This window comes from Musa acuminata, chromosome BXJ3-2 (assembly GCF_036884655.1).
Source record: "Musa acuminata AAA Group cultivar baxijiao chromosome BXJ3-2, Cavendish_Baxijiao_AAA, whole genome shotgun sequence".
Classification (NCBI taxonomy): domain Eukaryota; kingdom Viridiplantae; phylum Streptophyta; class Magnoliopsida; order Zingiberales; family Musaceae; genus Musa; species Musa acuminata.
Genome location: NC_088350.1, coordinates 21,023,063 through 21,045,855, shown reverse-complemented (window position 1 = coordinate 21,045,855; position 22,793 = coordinate 21,023,063). Strand labels below are relative to the sequence as shown.

General features: G+C 35.5%; 1 non-coding gene across 1 annotated transcript; it reads left to right on the top strand.

Annotated features, from left to right (window-relative positions):
• TRNAL-UAA (transfer RNA leucine (anticodon UAA)) lies at positions 1-83 on the top strand. The gene has a single exon. It is a non-coding gene; the product is annotated as a tRNA-Leu (tRNA).
• The last annotated feature ends 22,710 nt before the right edge of the window (positions 84-22,793 follow it).

Sequence of the window (22,793 nt, the reverse complement as noted above, 5' to 3'; positions counted from 1 at the left end):
GCTGGTTTGCCCGAGTGGTTAAGGGGGAAGACTTAAGATCTTCTGCACATAAGTGCGCATGGGTTCGAACCCCATAGCCAGCATTGTGTTTTTGCTTTCAATAACTTGATTATTTTTTCTGTTTAATTTGGTAATAGAAAGTTATTTTTTTTGTAATATTTTTTTTAGAAGGTTGGATGGATATATCTGTAAGATGGGAGAATAATTCATGTTCTTCTCCCATCTTCTTTGATAGGATAAGATTTTGAATTTGTTATAGATTCATAGTGTATATTTTTTTTATTGTTATTGTTCTTAGACTAACATTATGTTTTTAGGCTCCTAGTTGAGGTAATGAGTCCATTTAAATCATTTACAATGCTTTTTGGTAGGGTTCACAGCATTGTGATTTTGCTTTCAAAAACTTGTTTTTTTTTCTGTTAAATTTTGGTGATAGAAAGTTATTTTTTTTGTAATATTTTTTTTTAAAGGTTGGATGGATATATCTGTAAGATGGGAGAATAATTCATGTTCTTCTCCCATGTTATTTGATAGGATAAGATTTTGAATTTGTTATTCGTTCATAGTGTATATTTTTTTATTCTTATTGTTCTTAGACTAACATGATGTTTTTAAGGCTCCTAGTTGAGGTAATGAGTCCATTTAAATCATTTACAATGCTTTTTGGTAGGGTTCACAGTATTTTTATTATGATGAATAATATACTATAATAAGTTTTTAAATTTTATTTTAGTGATATTATTTTTAAATTATTATAAATACTATTTGAATGATATATCAAATGATTTCTAACATATTTTGATTCTATTTGACTCATTTACAATATTTATGAACAGACTTAGTGTTATTGTTGTGGTGACCAAAATACTATAACAGGTGAAATTTGTTTTGAGAAGTAATTTAGATATTTTAAATTAGAGATACACTTTAAAAATAAAATAAAAATATCTATTAATTTTTTTATTAGATTATTTATTAAATAACTTAAACTTTAAGATTCAAATGAATTAAGTAATCAATTGATTGATAAAACTTGATTCTACCACCTAAAAGAATAATGTGACTCGACAGGCGATCCTTGATTCTATGTACATGTATATCAAATTGATATATTTGTCGATCCTAATTTTGAAATTAATTCCATGACATAATATACTAATATATCGTATGTCATTGGTGCATCAATATGGTGATGATCACAGTCTTATTATCATGAACTATATGTGTCCGAGGCAACTCTTGAGATAAGGATGATTATTATATGCATTGGTGCATAGAATGGAAAATGTTAGAATTTTTACCTTCGCCCTTGATGTGATGCACTATATCATAAGATCGATCACCATATTATTGTTGGGAGAAGAATGATAAACTATTATTATACTATTGTTGGTCATGAGATTTTTTGTAATACGATGGTTGTAAATACGTTGTGATTTGCACTATGTCTATATTGTATAGGTTCTGTCGCATCTATTCAAAATCATCCATTATCTTTTTTCTTTTCTTTTGCATATAAACTTAATTAGTATCTCGTCGAGTTTCATGATTTGAATATTGAGTGACATATATAAAATCCTACTCCTCGATCTATGCACTACCCTCAAATTATATAGACGAGATTGTCGACTCCACAATGTTGTCGCATCATTCATTGAGGCATTGTCATCCACATCACTGCAATTTCTTTAGACCGAGAGGGTTGTTAGTCTTGTTAGACCGAGAGGGTTGTTAGTCTTGTCATCCGCATCTATTCTACCATATTTCTGTGTCTTTGCTATTGTATTTTAGGTGGATGACTATGATGGTTGTGTATTTCTAGTTACTCATGTAATTTGGCTCGATGTTGTCTGTTTTCTTAAGCTACATTTTGACCAAGGGGGATCTTCTTCCTGTTGGAGATGTGTTTCCTCTTTTTCTATTGTCTCGGTGATAAAACGTGAAAGATGCAAAAGATCTCCCACCTTATCAAGTAGAGGATTTTCTTAACTCTAACATTGATTCTGAATCTTTATTGTAGTATTGGAGGTCAATAAGATTGATCTCTTTTTTCTCTAGCTCGTTATCTAGCTCGACATATGTCAACTTTAGTTGCATGTTGTAATAGACATATACCAATTTCTCCAACCATCTATATGATAGTTTGTTATAGATCTTCGTGTAAATTAATGCGAATGTTGATCATTTACATTCGCAACCAGTAGATGTCATTATTTGCGAAAGTAGACGAACGGTAAACTTTCTTAAATTTGGTGTGTCCCTCCAAATTATAGCCACTACTTGATTATAAAAATTATAAAATAGGACTTTATTAGTATAATAAATAATTAATATAAAAATAGTTTATAATGAATATGAGCGTAAATTTTCCTCACTAGGATTCAAATTGCAATGACATGATATAGCTATAACATCGAAGAATAAACTAATTATTTTTTAAAAAAATTAACTCTTTATAATAACATTGATTACATCGGTAATACTCGATAAGAGTCGATATATAATATTTTCTTAGTATCGATAATCGATGTGGTTGTATTATAAGATTATACTGAAATTGAATGATCAAATTTAGATAATACAATATGCTATAAGATAAATAATTTTATTAGTAAGAATTTTTAAATATTAAAAATTATGAATTAAATTACTTGACATCTTGGTCTATATGAACTTCAATGATGTGATCGATGATATATAAATATTGGTTAGACTTAAAATCATTTATGAATGTTTTTCTAGTCTCTTTTTTGTTGTAATCAAAATATATCTAAGATAAAGTATTTGAGGATGTTTTTCTATATCAATCTTGCGGAGGTCAACGTAAAGTGGTTCATCTTCTATTATAATTTCATTTACAATATTCTAAAATCCAGAAGAAAAAATAATCTTTTTCATATTTTTTTAGATGGTCATTGTGAGGTGGTCATTGCCTTGAGTCTCTACCTCTTTTATAGTATTGACTTTAAGACAATTAAATTTGTAATGAACCGAGTGACTCCAAGTCTGAATATCTCATCATTTACATATTTTTTCATTAAAAAGTGGACCTAATAATGATTATGTATAGACTTTATGATCGATTGTGCTTAATCTATACACTTGTTAACTGATGATATCGTATCAATATCCTTCAACATTAGATCCATATAATGAACTATACATGAAGTCCAAAATAATATATATATTTTTCGTTAATTGTAAATCAATCATATTGAAATTGGCTCTATTGTCGATGATTATCTGAATAATGTACTATGGTCTGATCTTCTCTACTACGATGTTCATTAGGTTTTCAATATAGTTTGCATCTTGAATCTTATCAGAAACATTGATTAATGAAAAATTATCTATATGTTGTAATTCATAAGAAAATTGATGATACTTATTTTTGTTAATCCTATCAAATTGTCACATATCAGTATCACCTCATATTCATCCCATTGTCTCTTAAAGAATTTGATTCAGTCATTCAATTCTGTCACCTCCTTATTTAAATACATATTGTGGATATCCTTTGGTGTTGGAAGTTGAATCATTGTACTAGACTTTTAAATAGAGGATATTAGGTTTTGATAATATGGACCTTGGGCTATGTTTGTTAAAACCAAGTGAAAGTTAAATCATTTTATAATCATCTTATTAATATTTTACTTCTTTTCTTTTGTATATGCATCGTCAATAGAGGATAGACTTGTATGCATCATCAATCTATATCTGCTTCATTGTTTATAGAGGATAGACTTATATATTAATATCAATAATATCTTGTGCTAACCTTTTGTCGAAGTCCTCTTATAAAACTATAGATTTCACCCCGCCTTATATTACCAATTTGACTTAATCGAGGTGGGACAAGTGAATGTCCCATATTAGTTGACCTCAGAATTCCTTATAGTGTAAACCCTGTTGAATCTCGGATTTTGATGATGAAGTCAATTGTCATTTGGTTATTTAATCCGTATGTTGAGATAAGTGTACAGGATTAACTACGATAGCAGTAAGACATGCAGCAGGTGTTAAGCTGAAGTCAAGACCAAGATCACGTTGGGGGTTCGAGAGTTCGTCAGAAGTCCGGATAGTCATCGTAGGTTCTACAGGAACAATATGAGAAGTCCAGGAGCTTGCCATCATCAGAACTCACTAAGAGGATCGTCATAAATCCAAGAGTTTGCTGGGAGTCTACCGGAGCATCGCCGAGGGTTCGTCGAATGTTTGCCGGAAGTTCGCTGGAAGAAGCGATTGATGCACTGGAACACAATCTATAGTATTGATTGTTAGGATCGGAGCGGCACTAAGAGGGGGGGGGGGCGGTGAATTAGTGCAGCGGATTAAAACTTCGGTTTTAGAAAAATCTTTCGTACGATAAGAACGGAACTTGAAAAGCTTAACTTGAAAACATATTCTTAGAGTTGCGCAGCAAAGGTAATAAGGAACTAATGCATGTAAGAATGTTTGCAGTAATGTAAATAGCGATAATGAAATGCAAACCAGAGATTACGCCTGATTTTAGAGTGGTTCGGTCAAATGACCTACATCCACTTGCGAGGCCCCTCTTCGATGAGGCTCCCACCTTCCACTAGCAAATCTCTTGAAATGGAAGGGTAAGTACCCCTCTTACAACCTTTTACAAGCAGTTCAACCTCTTACAAGATTTCAATAAGAAAGAAGGAGGAGAACTCTCTAGCAAATTGAAAACAAGACTTGCTAAGACTTTCTAAGACTTTTCTCTCAATCAAAATGCTTCTCAAAAGTTGTAATCTCAGCTAAGATTTAAGGGGTATTTATAGGCCTCAAGAGGATTCAAATTTTGGGCTCCAAAATTGAATTCTCTTTGGGTTCCCGATGCTGGCGGTGCCACCGCCCAGCCAAGCGGTGCCACCGTCCAGCGTTCGGGTGCTGGGAGGTGCAACCGCCCAGCTCAGGAGGTGTCACCGCCTGGCTCTCCGATTTCACTGGTTTGGCTTAATTTTAGCCCAAACCATATCTGACGTTGGGCCCAGTTGGCCCCTAACCAGGATATAGGATTATCTCTTAATCCTAATTACAAGTGAACTACATAACAAAAACACATCCTAAGCAAGCTTTCACCCGCGAATGTCGAGTCTTGTTTCGGCGAGCTTTCCGACGAACTTCTTCCGATGGACTCCCATCAAGCTCCCGATCTTGTGATGACTTTAACGAGTAGCCGAGCCTTCTCGGTGATCTCCGTGAACCTCCGACGATCTCTTTGGCGAACTTCCGAAAATTCCGATAGGTTCCCGATTTCTTCTCGGTTGGTTCCGGCAGCATCTCCGACGATTCTTCGGACTCTTAAACGTACATCGATCTTGACTCCGGTATTCTTGCTTTGTGTTTTCTGGTTATCGTAGTTAATCCTGCACACATAACTCAATAATATGGATTAGATCAATTAACCCATCAATTGATTTCATCATCAAAATCCGAGATTCAACAATCTCCCCCTTTTTGATGATGACAATCAATTGATGACGGAGTTAAACATAACTCCCCCTATCTATATGCCATATTATGAGAAGATGAAAACACTTGAATTCCATCCATAGAATTCAAGCATAAACCGATAAGTTCTAACCGTAGAACTTATCGTCATTCTCATTAAGCAATAGTAAATACAAAACTTCGATGAAAATCATGATAAGAGATAATTTTTACTACGATAGAAGATACAGATTTTCAACATGAATTTCATGATGTAAATGTAAGGCATGCCTTCAATATGATCAATCAATCTTGCGATATTTTCAAGGATTTTGCAAGGCATATAAGACATTCATATCACACAAGTTTTTGTAATTCATATAAGTCATGCTATTGTTATGGTGTAAGTCATCACTTAGTCATCACTTCTCCCCCTTTGTCATCAACAAAAAGAGACAAGCCAGCTAATTGATGATCATAGAAAAAAGGTTTAGCATTTAATAGGAACCAAAGTTCATCATTCAAATTTGCCAGAAATAGTTTATCCAAAAGACATCATCATTTATGCAGATCAACACAGTAGTTATCTAAAAGGAAGGATCAGTTATCGTTCAATCGATGACAAACTTTGAACTTGTTGTTAAAAGCAAACAGAACAGAATAAAAAGATACATCAGTTTAATCCTTAGGAGGTAATCCACAGTGCTGATACAGGATATCTATTTTTTCATTCATTTGTCGTAGTGTCTTCAAAATTTTAACTTGTTGATTCTGAATTTGTACTTGCTGAGATTTGATCTGAGACAGTTCCGCCATAATGAGATCTTCAGAGGAGGAAACAGGAGCTGAAGGTGCTGTGCCAAAGGGACTAGGAGGAGGAGATTCATTTCCCATAAGAATTGGTGTTTCGGGGTGTTCTATTGGTTGAGGAATTGGATCCGTCCTTCTAGGCTACCTAACCCATATGCCATTGCTAAAAGTGCACCTAAGTCTTTTCAGTAGGTTTTTATTTATTATGTTATATCGATCATTTTGAATAGATTCTTCATCGGGTGGAATGCAAATGTTATAGGCATGAAGAAATCTAGTGATTAACCTCCCATATGGCAATATAGTATCTTTAGCCATAATATCCTGCATGTGTTGGCGAATTAAGTACCCAAAACAATTATGCTGACCGGTCATAATCCAATACATGGTTCCTATCTCTATTTGACTTATTTCGTCAAGATGAAATTGTTTGGGGAATATGATGCTTGTGATAATGTGATGAAGAATTTTAGAGTTGAAAGACAGTAGGTGTTCACAGCTCTTGGGTAGGAAGTCAAGGTTTGGATTTGCAAAAATTGTTTCTACGGCTTCGGTATAGGTTGCTCCTATTATGTTGACGTCCCATTTACCTTTAAAATAGCATCCCATATCTTTTTCAGTTATGCCAATTAGCTCACAAATAGTACTGTCAAATATTCTAATGGGTGTTCCTAGAAGGTAAGTGCTTAGGCTATCGTTGTCCTCATATAGGTTGGCATAGAACAATCTAACTAATCGCGGATAGATTGGTTCATCTATTTGTAGTAGAGGTAGAGCTTCTAGGTGTGCAAACCACCTAATGGGTTCTAAGTCCTCTAGTTCATCCAGATCAACGTATTTTCCCTTATGGATACATCGTGTTTCAAATTTTGGAAAGCTAAGGGCTACCTCTTTTGATCTAAAAAGATCATGGTCAAATGAATCTCCTTCAATCCTTTTTCCTTTTGATCTCTTAGGAGCCATTATCTAGACAAGATGATGATGAAATTGTGAAAAATAAGCAAGGGAAAGAGGAAAGAAAAGAGGGAATGGGATACCAAAAAGAGGGATTTCAAGTGTTACCTTATGGAGATTATGTTGAGAGATGGAAGGCTTGGACCACCAAGAATCCTTCTCCAACGCTTCTAAGAGTTAGAATGAGGTTTAGAGGGAATGGGAGAGGGTTATGAGAGCCTTTTTTTCGGGTTGGGGGCGGTGTCACCGCCGGCCCTAACCCCTCGGGTTAATAAGGGTCGCTCGGTCGGTGCCACCGCCAAACCGAGCGGTGTCACCGCCTGGCGCCCGAGCGCTAGGCGGTGCAACCGCCGGATCTGGCGGTGCCACCGCTGGCATCCCGCGGAGGAAAGAAAAAAAAATTTTCTTCCTCCCTTTTGTTTAGCTTCTTCCCTCAAGATCATAAGTTATACTTTAATGGATCATTTTGAATTGAAAAAGAAGAAAGAAATCAAATCCACAAAAGAAAGGAAAAGGATGAGTCATTTTTCGTGAAGCTCATTTTAGGGACAATTTAACATGCCTAATTCCCTTCTAATGAATTCAAATTGATCTTCGTTCAAAGCTTTTGTAAATATATCTGCTAATTGATGCTTTGTGTCAATGAATTCTAGAACAACATCATTGTTAAGGACATGATCGCGTATGAAATGATGCCTAACGTCGATGTGCTTAGTTCTAGAGTGCAGAATTGGATTTTTAGTAAGACATATGACACTAGTATTATCACATTTTATGGGAATGTTTTTAAAGTGAATTCCATAGTCTTTTAATGTATTTTTCATCCAAATGACTTGTGCACAACATGCACTTGCAGTAATGTATTAAGCTTCCGCCGTAGATAGTGCAACTGAATTTTATTTCTTGGAAGTCCAAGAAACAAGTGCATGTCCTAAAAATTGGCATGTTCCGGATGTGCTTTTTCTATCTATCCTGCATCCGCCAAAATCGGCATCTGCATAAGCTATTAGATCGAATTTTTCAGATTTTGGATACCACAATCCTAAATTTGGAGTTCCTTTAAGATACATAAATATTCTTTTAACACTCTTCAGATGAGATAATTTAGGATTAGATTGAAACCTAGCGCAAAGTCCTACACTAAACATAATATCTGGTCTAGTCGCGGTGAGGTAGAGTAGACTACCTATCATTCCCCTATATGTTTTTTGATCGAAATTTTCACTATTTTCATCCATATCTAACTTAGTCGCAGTACTCATAGGGGTGTTTATTGCTTTTGAATTATCCATGTTAAATCGTTTTAACAATTCTAATGTATATTTGGATTGGTTAAGAAATATACCATCACTAAGTTGTTTGATTTGTAATCCTAAAAAGAAAGTTAATTCACCCATTAAACTCATTTCAAATTCATGACTCATACATTTGGCAAATGATTCATATAGTGATTCATCTGAAGAGCCAAAAATAATATCGTCAACATAAATTTGCACAATAAGAAAATTATTTTCAAAATGTTTGATAAACAATGTAGTATCAACTTTGCCTTTGGTAAAATTATTTAAAATCAGAAAGGAACTAAGCCTTTCATACCAAGCTCTAGGAGCTTGTTTCAAGCCATAGAGAGCTTTAGTCAATTTGAATACATGATTAGGAAGAAGAGAATTTTCAAATCCGGGAGGTTGTTCGACATATACTTCTTTGGAAATAAAACCATTCAAGAAAGCACTTTTGACATCCATTTGAAATAGTTTAAAATTATTACTACTAGCATAGGCAAGGAGCATCCTTATGGCTTCTAATCGAGCCATGGGAGCGAAAGTTTCTTCGTAATCGATACATTCTTCTTGGTTGAAACCTTTGGCCACTAATCTAGCCTTGTTTTTAACCACGATACCATTTTCGTCTTGCTTGTTTCTAAAGACCCACTTAGTACCTATGACTAAGTGATCACTTGGTCTAGGAACAAGCTTCCATACCTCATTCCTCTCAAATTGGTTCAATTCTTCTTGCATTGCAATGACCCAAAAATCATCTTTTAAGGCTTCGTCAATGCATTTAGGTTCAATTTGAGAAAGGAAAGCGGCGTTAGCACAAAAATTCTTGAAAGAAGAACGAGTTTGAACCCCTTTTGTTGTATCTCCTATAATTAGCTCCTTTGGATGAGCATCTACATACTTCCATTCTTTGGGTAAAGAAATTTCGGAAGAAGATGCATTCAAATGGCTATTTTGAGGAGGGGGTTCGTTTAAATTCAAATTATCAAAACCAAGATCATCATCAAAATTATTTTTCTTTAAATCAGAAATTTCATTAAAAACTACATGAATAGACTCTTCTATTACTAAGGTCCTTTTGTTGAAGACACGAAAGGCCTTAGAAACGGAGGAGTAACCAAGAAAAATGCTTTCATCGGATTTAGCATCAAATTTACCTAGGGCATCCTTTTCATTTAAGAAGAAGCATTTACAACAAAAAACTTTAAAATAAGAAATATTTGGTTTTTTGTTATTCCATAATTCATAGGGAGTTTTTGATAGAGATGGTCTTATCAGGACCCTATTTATGATGTAACAAGCCGTATTTACGGCTTCGGCCCAAAAATATTTGGGTAAACTATGTTCATTTAACATAGTTCTTGTCATTTCTTGTAGGTTTCTATTTTTCCTTTCAACTACTCCATTTTGTTGAGGATTTCTTGGAGTTGAGAAGTTGTGATTGTATCATTAACTTCGCAAAAATTTTGAAAGTCACGGTTTTGGAATTCACCACCGTGATCACTACGAATTGATGAAATCATGAAGCCTTTTTCGTTTTGAGTGAGTTTACAAAATTTAGAGAAACACTTGAAGCAATCACTTTTGTGAGCTAAGAAATAGGTCCAAGTGTATCTAGAGTAGTCATCCACAATCACAAAAGCATATTTGCTTCCACCTAGACTTGTTGTATCAATTGGTCTAAATAAGTCCAAATGGATCAATTGTAATGGTCTAGTGGTGCTAATTTGATTTTTTGGTTTGAAGCTTGTTTTTATTTGTTTGCCTAGTTGACATGCATCGCATACCTTATCCTTAATAAACTTTATATTCGGAATCCCTCGTACTAATTCTTGAGATGAGATTTTAGATATTGTTTTCATGCTTGCATGACCTAATCTCCTATGCCAAAGCCAAGCATCATCATTTACGGCGGAGAAACACATTTCATTACTTAGTTCATCAAGATTGATGGTATAGACATTATTTTATTTTAACGCAATCATAGTCATGTTATGATTTGGTTTTTCAATAATGCACATATTTGATTCAAATCTAACGATATAACCTTTATCGCATAGTTGACTAATACTTAAGAGATTGTGTTTCAATCCATCAACTAGTAAACATCATCAATGAAAAAACTAAATTTGTTACCAATAGTTCCCTTGCCAATGATTTTGCATTTTGCCTTTGTTGTTGTCTCCGAAGGTGACGTACCTTTCTTCTTTGCTAGTGAGCATAGAGAAATGAGATGGATCTCCAGTCATATGTCTTGAGCATCCACTATCGAGATACCATCTCTTGCTCCTAGCTTGTGGGTTTGTCTACAAAAGAGGATAATTTTTAGGTACCCATTTGATTTTGGGTGCCTAAAAAATTGACCCACTAACTTTGTTGTTTATTATTGAATCCTTTATAGTTCCTTTAGGAACCCATATTAATTTTTGTGAGCTCATTTTCCTAAATGGACATTTGTAGGCAATATGTCTGGATTTGCAATAGAAGTTGCATTTCATATAAGAGGAAACATGTAATGTAAGTCCTTTTATGAAAGTGGTAGGATTTTGATGTAATCCTTTTACAAATCCAATTCCATTTCTATTTGCGATGTGACCCTTGTGTGCAAGGATCATATCTAATCCTTTGCTACCAACCTTAAACTTGTTTAAGGTTTCTTTAAGAAGTAAATTTTTATTTTTTATTGCTTCTAAATGCTCACACTTAGAGCATGGAGGAGTTTGAAGATTATCAAACTTTTCTTGTAGCAAAGCATGCTCTTTCTTTAAGATACTTAACTTCTTGCTAACAGTTCTACATTCATCAAATAATTCATGAAAGGCGATAGAGAGTTCTTCAAAAGATAAATCTTCATTAAATAAATCACATACCTCTTCTCCTAAAGCCATTAGCGCGTAATGAGCAACTTGCTCGGTGTTGGACTCCTCTTCTTCGGATGCGCTTGAATCATCCCACGTTGCCTTGAGCGCCTTCTTCTTTGATGTCCTCTTTTTGGCTTGAGAACAATCGTTCTTGTAGTGTCCCGATTTTTTGCATTCATAGCAAATCACTTGGTCCTTCTTTTGTTCAAATTTATTTTTTATATTATTTTTAAATTTGTTCTTTCTTAAATATTTTTTAAATTTTTGAGTCAAAAGTGCAATGTCATTGTCACTGTCCTCATCACTTGATGTTCCTTTCAAGTGGTCTTCTTGTGACTTGAGTGTCATATCCTTCCTATTCTTTGGAAGGGGGTTCTCGAGCTCGTCATGAGCTTGACATGTCATTTCGTAGATCATTAGAGACCCAATGAGTTCTTCAAGAGGGAATGCTTTAAGATCTTTGGCCTCTTGAATGGCCGTAACTTTTGGATCCCAACTTTTAGGGAGGAATCTTAAGATTTTAGTTACTAGTTCAAAGTTAGTAAAATCTTTACCAAGAGCTTTGAGTCCATTGATGACATCCGTAAACCGGGTGTACATGTCTCCGATGGACTCACTTGGTTTTATTCGGAAAAGTTCGTAAGAGTGCACAAGGATGTTGATTTTGGACTCTTTCACTCGGCTAGTGCCTTCATGAGTGACCTCAAGAGTTCTCCAAATATCAAAAGCCGAATCATAAATTGAAACACGATTAAATTCGTTTTTGTCTAGTGCACAAAACAAGGCATTCATAGCCTTTGCATTTAAAGCAAAAACCTTCTTCTCCGATTCATTCCATTCGCTCATCGGAAGAGAAGATTTTTGAAATCCATTCTCGACAATAGACCAAAGCTCAAAGTCCATAGAAATGAGGAAGATCCTCATGCGAGTCTTCCAATATGTGTAATCCGACCCATTAAACAAAGGTGGTCGTGCAATAGAATGGCCCTCTTGCATGCCGGAGTAAGCCATCTCTCTTGGGTATTAAACCAAATATGAGAGATAACCTCGCTCTGATACCACTTGTTAGGATTGGAGCGGCACTAAGAGGGGGGGGGGGGGTGAATTAGTGCAGCGGATTAAAACTTCGATTTTAGAAAAATCTTTCGTACGATAAGAACGGAACTTGAAAAGCTTAACTTGAAAACGTATTCTTAGAGTTGCGCAGCAAAGGTAATAAGGAACTAATGCATGTAAGAATGTTTGCAGTAATGTAAATAGCGATAATGAAATGCAAACCAGAGATTACGCCTAATTTTAGAGTGGTTCGGTCAAATGACCTACATCCACTTGCGAGGCCCCTCTTCGATGAGGCTCCCACCTTCCACTAGCAAATCTCTTGAAATGGAAGGGTAAGTACCCCTCTTACAACCTTTTACAAGCAGTTCAACCTCTTACAAGATTTCAATAAGAAAGAAGGAGGAGAACTCTCTAGCAAATTGAAAACAAGACTTGCTAAGACTTTCTAAGACTTTTCTCTCAATCAAAATGCTTCTCAAAAGTTGTAATCTCAGCTGAGATTTGAGGGGTATTTATAGGTCTCAAGAGGATTCAAATTTTGGGCTCCAAAATTTGAATTCTCTTTGGGTTCCCGATGCTGGCGGTGCCACCGCCCAGCCAAGCGGTGCCACCGTCCAGCGTTCGGGTGCTGGGAGGTGCAACCGCCCAGCCCAGGAGGTGTCACCGCCCAGCTCTCGGGTGCTGGGCGGTGCTACTGCCCAGCCAGGCGGTGCCACCGCCTGGCTCTCCGATTTCACTGGTTTGGCTTAATTTTAGCCAAAACCATATCCGACTTTGGGCCCAATTGGCCCTAACCAGGATATAGGATTATCTCTTAATCCTAATCCTAATTACAAGTGAACTACATAACAAAAACACATCCTAAGCAAGCTTTCACCCGCGAATGTCGAGTCTTGTTTCGGTGAGCTTTCCGATGAACTTCTTCCGACGGACTCCCATCAAGCTCCCGATCTTGTGATGACTTTAACGAGTAGCCAAGCCTTCTCGGTGATCTCCGTGAACCTCCGACGATCTCTTTGGCGAACTTCCGAAAATTCCGATAGGTTCCCGATTTCTTCTCGGTTGGTTCCGGCAGCATCTCCGACGATTCTTCGGACTCTTAAACGTACATCGATCTTGACTCCGGTATTCTTGCTTTGTGTTTTCTGGTTATCGTAGTTAATCCTGCACACTTAACTCAATAATATGGATTAGATCAATTAACCCATCAATTGATTTCATCATCAAAATTTGAGATTCAACATTGATGTCTTAATTATTGTAGTTAGCATATAGATTAAGTTAAGATTGGGAGATAATCCCATCAACTTAATCTGGGGCCAATTGGGCCCCTTGCAGACCTAAATTGGGCCGAATGGATCAGCCCATTTGGACTTAGAATTCCTGACCGACGGTGGCACTGCCTAGGAGACTCAGTCTCCTAGGAGTTCTGGGCGATAGTACCACCCCTGTCAAGCGGTGGTACCGTCGATAGTTATTACTGCCAATGGTGGTATCACCAGTCAAGTGATGGTACTGCCAGAGCTCGGTCTCCGAGCTTTGTCAGGCGGTAGTGCCGCCTAGACTGAGCGGTGGTACCGCTCAGTGACAGATAATAGGCGGTAGTACCGCTCAGTTATGGTGGTAGTACCGCTCAGTTATGGCGGTGGTACCATTAGGACCCCGGAAATCCAGGAATAGACACTTTTTGAGCTTCAAATTCGAACTGATTAGGGCCTATATAAACCCTACCCTCTCTGCATTAAAGGGTAACCCGAAAGCTTACTTTTATTTTGAGTATTTGAGAGCTTAAAAGTGTTATAAAAACTAGAGTTCTTCTCCCTCTTTCTTTCTAAGTATTGATCATTCAAGAGAGGAGTGAAAACTTATAAAGATTGTCTCTTAAGCCCATCAAAAAGAGAAAAGCTGTAAAAGGGTGGTTGGCCTTCGCCTATTGAAGGAAGGTCTCTAGTGGACGTCGATGACCTTGTCGGAGGAGGAAGCCAAAAGTGGATGTAGGTCAAGATTGACCAAACCACTATAAATCTCGGTTTGCATTTATTTTTTGCTCTTTATCTTAACTGCAAACTGTCTTCATTGCTTTACATCAACTATACTTCCGTTTGCTCTCAACTTAAAAGATTTTTCCAAAATGATTTTCATCGAAATTAGATTTCATCATACGAAAGTCATTTTAACCGATGAAAGTTTTCCGCTGCACTAATTCCCCCCCCCCCCCCCCTCTTAGTGCTCTTGATCCTAATAATTGGTATCAGAGCGGGTTCATTCTCAGTTGGATTCAAACCCAAGAGAGATGACATATGCCAGAAACTAAGAGGGTCACTCTATTATACATCCGCCTATGCTCAATAGGATGGACTACATCTATTAGAAGACACGAATGAGGATCTTCCTTATTTCCATGGATTTTAAACTTTGGAATATTATTGAAAATGGATTTTCAAAGTCTTCTCTTCTAATGATCAATTGGAATGAATTGGAGAAGAAGACTTTCGCTCTAAATGCAAAAGCTATGAATGCCTTATTTTGTGTACTTGATAAAAACGAGTTCAATCATGTTTCGATTTGTGAAACTGCATTTGATATTTAGTATACATTCGAAGTGACTCACAAAGGCATAATTAGAGTGAAAGAGTCTAAAATCAATCTTTTAGTACATTCTTATGAACTTTTTCGAATGAAATCGAGCGAGACCATAGGTGATATGTATACCCGTTTCACGGATGTCGTCAATGATCTAAAAGGACTCGGTAAAAGTTTTTCGAATTTCAAGCTCGTTAATAAAATTCTAAGATCCCTTCCAAAGAGTTGGGACCCTAAAGTCACTACTATTTAAGAGGCTAAAGATTTAAATAACTTCCCTCTTGAAGAATTAATCGGGTCATTAATGACCTACGAAATGACTTACAAAGCTCATGAAGAGCATGAGAACACCCTTCCAAAGAACAGGAAGGATATGTCACTTAGAACTCAAGAAGACCACTTAAGAGAAAACTTAAGTGATGAGGACTTTGACGATGACTTACACTTCTAACAAGAAAAATTTTAAAATTCATTAAAAGAAACAAATTTAAAAATGACACTAAAAATAAATTTGAACCCAAAAAGGACCAAGTTATTTTCTACGAATGCAAGAAGCCGGGACACTATAAAAGTGATTGTCCCCAAGCTAAGAAGAGAACACCAAAGAAGAAGGCGCTCAAAGCAACGTGGGATGACTCAAGCGCATCTGAAGAAGAGGAGTCCAACACCGAGCAAGTTGTTCATTATGCACTCATGACCATTGGAGAGGATGTATCAAATTTAATTGATGCAGATTTATTATTTGATGAATTGTTAAATGCTTTCCATGACTTATTTGATAAATGTAAAATAATTAGTAGAAAATATAAATTGTTAAAAAAGGAGCATGATACTCTTGTTAGTAATTTCGATAAATTAAAAATTGAGCATAATGATAGTTTAGTTTCATGTACGAAATGCAATGACTTAGAAGTACTCCAAAAGGAGAACTTGCTACTCAAGGACACATTGAAGAAATTCGAGGTTTGTAGCAAGTCCTTGAATATGATCCTTACCAATAAGGGTCACGTTCCTAAAAGAAGTGGAATCGGATTTGTGAGAAGCTCTCACCAAAATCTAACCACTTTCATTAAAGGCCCTATCTTACATGTTTCACACTAAAATAAGTGCAACTTTTATTGCAAATATGGACATAGAACTTATCATTGTCCATTCAAGAAGATTAAACCTAACAAATTGATTTGGGTTCCTAAAGGAACCGTAATGAATTCCATGCAACATGACAAACAATTTAGATCGATTTTTGAGGCACTCAAGATTAAATGGGTACCTAAAAATCAACCTTTTTTTATAGAAACATATATCACCACAAGCTAGGAGCAAGAGATGGTACCTTGATAGTGGATGCTCGAGGCCTATGACCAAGAGATCTAAAATGACTCATAACGCTCTCTAACTAAAATGATAAAAAGAGGATCAGTAAAATTGAAACTATCAATTACAAAATGATGCTTATACAATCCTGTTTGATCCCTCAAATTTTGAAACTCAGGATTTCCCCTTCACACATCCTCTGGAATTTCGAATTCATTGGATACATTTCTTCTTCAATTTTTTCCGGATCCAACTATATCTTACAAGATCATGAACTTACGACTTACAAGCCAAGTCTATATACAAATCATGAACTAGCAAGGCTTACAAGCTTGCATGACAAGTCATGAACATATTGAAAACTCTATCACAAACACATTTGAGTAGAGTATGCATTTCACAAGATCTATCATGAACGTACAAAATTTCTCATCTTGTGATGGAAACTTTTACATAATTAAGGTTGGCTGCTCCACAAATAAAAACTCTCTTTAAATTGAAAATACCCACATCAACCCACACAGCCCTGAGAACAGTGCTCACTGCCTGTAGGTGGTGGCACTGCCCAGCTGGCAGTAGCACCATCGGCTATCACGGGTGGCAGGCGGTTGCACCGCCCAGCCAGCGGTGCCACCGCCCGTAACCTACCCCTTTTTAAACCCGAGCTAGGGCCGACGGTAGAACCGACCCCAACTCATTCTCTTCTCCTCCTTGCAACTTTAAACTCTCCTTCAACTCCATTCCTCCCCTTTAGCTGCCCAAAAATTATCTATTTCCTGCAAGATAAAAAATCAATCCTACTTCCTCTTGAAGATCTCAACTAAGGTATTCTTAAAAAACCTTTGATTTCTCTTTTTTGATCTACTCTTGCTCATTATTTATCTTCCTAAATAGCAGTATTTATGGGTTCTAGAAGATCCTCCAAGGACAAAGGAAAGAGGAGATTAGAAGATTAGAAGAAAACTTTGATTCCACACTTTTTGATTCAAATCTACGTGCCCAAAAATTTGCTTTCATAGAATTTAGAAATATTCATAAGGGAAAGTATATTGATCTAGATTAACTAAGCGATTTAGAGCCAATTCAATAGTTTGCAAATCTAGATCTTCTCCCAATCCTATAAATAAGTGAACCCATCTACCCTAGACTTGTTAGGTTGTTTTATAACAATCTACATATAGATGAAGAAGAAAGGGTGTCTACCTATCTTCTAGGATATCATATATCTATTACGGATAGATCCCTTTGTGACATCATAGGCATCCATGTAAAAGATAGAAGTTGTTATTTTAGAGGACAATGGGACGATGAAACGGTTGGGAACATGTATGTTGATGCCTTAGGAACAATTTTCGGTAATCATAACTTAATGGTACTTCCTAAAAGCTGTGAACATCTATTACCATTAAACACCAAAATACTTCATCACATACTAATTAGTATCATTCTTCCTAAACAATACCATCATGATGAAGTAAGTCAAATGGAACTAGGAACCATGTACTGGATCATGAAAGGATTTAACAACTGTTTTGGTTACCTTATCCAATAAAACATGATAGAGATATCTAAAAAGGACATGATGCTTCCATATGGTAACATAATCACTAGAATACTTAATGCTTACGATATTGCAATATCACCCGACGAAGAGGTTATAAAGGTAGATAGATTTAACATTATAAATAAAAATCTACTTCGTCGAATGAGATGTATATTTAGAAATGGTATGTGGGTTAGAATGCCTAGAAGAACCGATCCCCCACAACTTAAACCAGAACCAGAAACACCAATCTTTAGGGGTAATCAATTTCCTTCAACCGGTCCATTTGAGGAATGACACCCAATTGAGCAAGCTCCTTCATAATCTATTGAAGACATAGGGATTCAGATAGATCACTTTGAATAAAGACAAGATCAGCTTGAACATCACCAAGATCAAATTCTATCTGAGCTGCAGTAGATTCATCGACAGTTTGACACTCTGTTTAGGCATTTTAATTTTTCATCACTTGAATGAGCTTATGTATAATGTAGACACAATTCCTTTTTGTCATGTTATAAAACTATGTTGTTGCAAACTTTTTATACTATTCATTTTGATTGCAATGCCACTTACTTTGATGATCGCAAGTCCTTGATATGTTTAACTGTTGGTATCTACGACTTGATGTATTATTTGGTGAGCATTTATGGAGTTAGGAATATTAATGTTGATTGAACTTCGTTTTCAGATTTTCTTGATTCTTTGATCACTTAAATTACATGCTGAAAATTTTATACGAATTTGACATGAATTTGACATGATTGAATGCTTCAATAACGTGTTTACTTTAAAGTTGAAAATTTTGTACCTTGGTACTAAAAGTTTCCATGTTTAGCATTTTATACTCTCATTATGATTTGAGAAGGTTCATTGGATTTTTAATCTTTGAGTGCTACAAAACACTAATAATTTTGCTTCATAATTGTGATTGAAAAACTATGGCAAAACATTGTCCGAATACATGAATTTGTTAAATTTTATTTTCAGACTTTCTTGATTCTATGATTAATCACTTAATGCTGAAAATCTTACATGATTATATGCTTCAATAACATGTTGGAAATTATGTGTCTTGATTTCTATGATGATAAGCGTGATTTACCTTCATGATTGTGTTTGAAAAGCTATGGCAAAACTTTGTCCGAATGCATGAATTTGTTCAACTTCATTTTTGGACTTTCTTCATCCTAATAATGCATGATTTTGTATTTCTCTTCCGGATTAAATGTATTTCTTGAATAGAGCTTTCATGAGCCTATGTCATATCAAGCTTTCATGAGCTTTCATGATTTTTGACATATGAAATTGATTAACAAATGTATCTCTCATGGATTTACCTTATGAAAAATAATTTTTAAATCGAGAAATAGATTTGATGTAATGATTCTTTCACATGAATTCCTTTTTGATGAAAGAAGATTTCTTTTTGAGATGAACACTTGTAAGGATTTAAATTTCACATGTATATCTTGATCCTTGTTAAAATGAAGCATGATTTAATCTCTTATCGTTTTTAACTCAATGACTTTCCTCCTTCATGCAAAATGTTAATGACAAATAAGGAAGAAGTAATGAAAGCTATCTCCTTAATGGACTTTTGAATGATACCATGTCATGATTGCTTGAAAAATAATTTGTATGAATAGTTTCTTATGGTTGGAAAATAACATGAATCTTTACCACACTTATTACTATGCTTGAAATACGCTTGAATTGTTCTCCTTTTTGTTGATGATAAAGGGGGAGAAATATGTGATAAATTGATGGTAGAATGAATTGTTATAATTATCATATTTGCATTAATGATAAGATATCTGGAGCTTACATTGCAATTTTACAATGTTGATATCTTGCCATATGATGAATTGCTATGATTGTCATATTTGCATAATGTTAAGATATCTAGAGCTTACATCGTAATATTACAAATTAATATCTTGCCATGTGATGAATTGCTACGATTGCTATCTTTCACATTTGAAATATAAGACTTAAAAATGGATGTTAAGCCTTGACATCATTTTCAGAAAGATACATCATGATATGAATCATGATGGGGGTATTGATAAGTTTAAATGAACTTAACTTATCAATATGTCTCTTGAATTCAAAGGCTTTGAATTCAAGAATGACTTATCTCAAGTATGACATATAGATATAGGGAGTTAAGGTTAACTTCGTCATCAATTAATTATCATCATCAAAAAGGGGGAGATTGTTAAATCTTGGATTTTGATGATGAAGTCAATTATCGTTTAGTTATCTAATCCATATGTTGAGATAAGTGTGCAGGATTAACTATGATGGCAGTAAGACATGCAGCAGGTATTAAGCCGGAGTCAAGACCAAGATCACGTTGGGGGTTCGAGAGTTCGTCGGAAGTCTGGACGGTCGTCGGAGGTTCTGCGGGAACAATCGGAGAAGTCCAGGAGTTTGCCAAAGAAACTCGTTGGAACTCGCCAAGAGGATCGTCGCAAGTCCAGGAGTTTGCCGGGAGTCCGCTGGAGCATCGTCGAGGATTCGTTGAATGTTCGTCAGAAGTTCGCTAGAAGCTCGTCGGAAGAAGCAATTGATGCACCGGAACACGATATACAGTATTGATGTCTTAATTATTGTAGTTAGCATGCAGATTAATTTAGGACTGGAAGGTAATCCCATCAACTTAATCTGGGGCCAACTGGGCCCTTGGCAGACCCAAATTGGGCCGAATAGATTAGCATATTCGAACCCAGAATTCCTGGCGGGCGGTGGCACCGCTAGGGTCGGCGGTGGCACCACCCAGGAGACTTGGTCTCCCATGAGTTCTGAGTGGTAGTACCACCCCTGTCAGGCGGTGGTACCGCTAGTAATTATTACTGCCAGCGGTGGTACTGCCCTAGTCAGGTGATGGTACCGCCAAAGCTTAGTCTCCGAGCTCTGTCAGGCGGTAGTACCGCCCAGACTGAGTGGTGGTACTGCTCAGTGACAGATAACAGGTGATAGGACCGCACAGTTATGGCAGTGGTACCGCTAGGACCCCGGAAATCCGAGAATGGACACTTTTGAGCTCCAAATTCAAACTAATTGAGGCCTATATAAACCTCACACTCTCTGAAAGGGTAACCTGAAAGCTTGCTTTTATTTTGAGTATTTGAGAGCTTAAAAGTATTGTAAAAGCTAAAGTTCTTCTCCCTCTTTCTTTCTAAGTGTTGATCATTCAAGAGAGGAGTGAAAACGTGTAAGGGTTATCTCCTAAGCCCGTCAAAAGGAGAAAAAGCTGTAAAAGGGTGGTTAGCCTTCGCCTATTGAAGGAAGGCTTCTAGTGGATGTCGGTGACCTCATCGGAGGAGGAAACCAAAAGTGGATGTATGTCAAGATTGATCGAACCACTCTAAATCTCGGTTTGTATTTATTTTCTGCTCTTTATCTTAATTGCAAACTGTCTTCATTGCCTTACATCAACTACACTTCTACTTGTTCTCAACTTAAAAGATCTTTCCAAAATGGTTTTCATCGAAATCAAATTTCATCGTACGAAAGTCGTCTTAACCGACGAAAGTTTTCCGCTGCACTAATTCACCCCCAGCCCCCCCTTTTAGTGCTCTTGATCCTAACAAACCCACTACTACTACTACTATACTTCTATTATGAGTCAGGTCGTTGATGTCTCATTGCTTCGTCGTATATGTATTGATACTCTAATGATGCATAAATACTAGCTTTAAAATTTGGGTCGATATCATCCTCACAACCCTTATATTTATCATATATTGATTCTTATTTAGCCTGTTGTTTTTTTCTTCTTAACTCTTATTTTCTTTTTCATTATATCTTCCATTATCTATTATAACTCATCTTGAAAAGATTTATGGACCTTCGTCGAAATCTTTTTTTTATTTTACAATATCGAGATACCCACCAACTAAATGTATCTTCACTCGGGTGATTCCTTCACTCTTACCGATATAGTTATAATAAATACATTACCAATGATGACGACCTCATCTATCTTCCGGCATGATTCCTAGCGTCATTTTGTGCTTTTTCCTTTCGTGTTATGTTTTTACCAAAATTGAATCAAATAAACAAGTTATGAGTAGCCTTAATTAAAAAAATAATAAGTGATTATACTTAATGAACCTTATTTTATCACTATATATATGTTAATCGACCTAAATAAGTAGAATTAACTTAATATTATTAAAATTATCATTAAATATGCTAATTATAGTAATAAAATCTTAATTAAATATTAATTAACTCTATTTTATCACTATAAATATGTCAAACACCTAAAGTATTAAATGTGTAAATTTAATCCAACTACTCCCTAACTAATAATATTCTATTATAAAAAAATATCAAATAATATATCAATATTAAATCATTAACCACATAAAATAAGCTTAACCATTTCATAAATCAATAAAAAATTAAAAAGAAAATACATACCTTTTAACTGGAGTGTCTAAATTTTGATTAAATTTATAAATTATAGTTTTATTGAGTTTAATAGAGTAAAAATATGAGAATAAAAGAGAGATGTGAGTGAGAAAGAATTTGAGATAATTGAAATTGAGAGAGTGAAATATATTAAAAGAAAGAGAGGAAAGAGTTTAAAAATCCTTTCATATGGTTCATGAATGATGACGTTCAAAAATTTGATCGTTATTGATCAGTACAAGTCAGTAATGATCAAATTTTGATCATTATCGATCAGTATAGATCTGGAATCGCTTGATATGAGATCATATTGTATCGATTGCCCATCGAACTAATATATATCACCCATATCAAATGGTGTACCATATATCTGTATGGACAATAAAAAATACCAATCATCTCTATCTTTATTTTTATTTATTTTATTATTTTTATCCCTTTGTGCTGGCCTATCCAAACTTGCGAGAATAATTAACACTTCTAGTCGATGGAAAACGAAAAATATTTTTATTAGTTTGAATT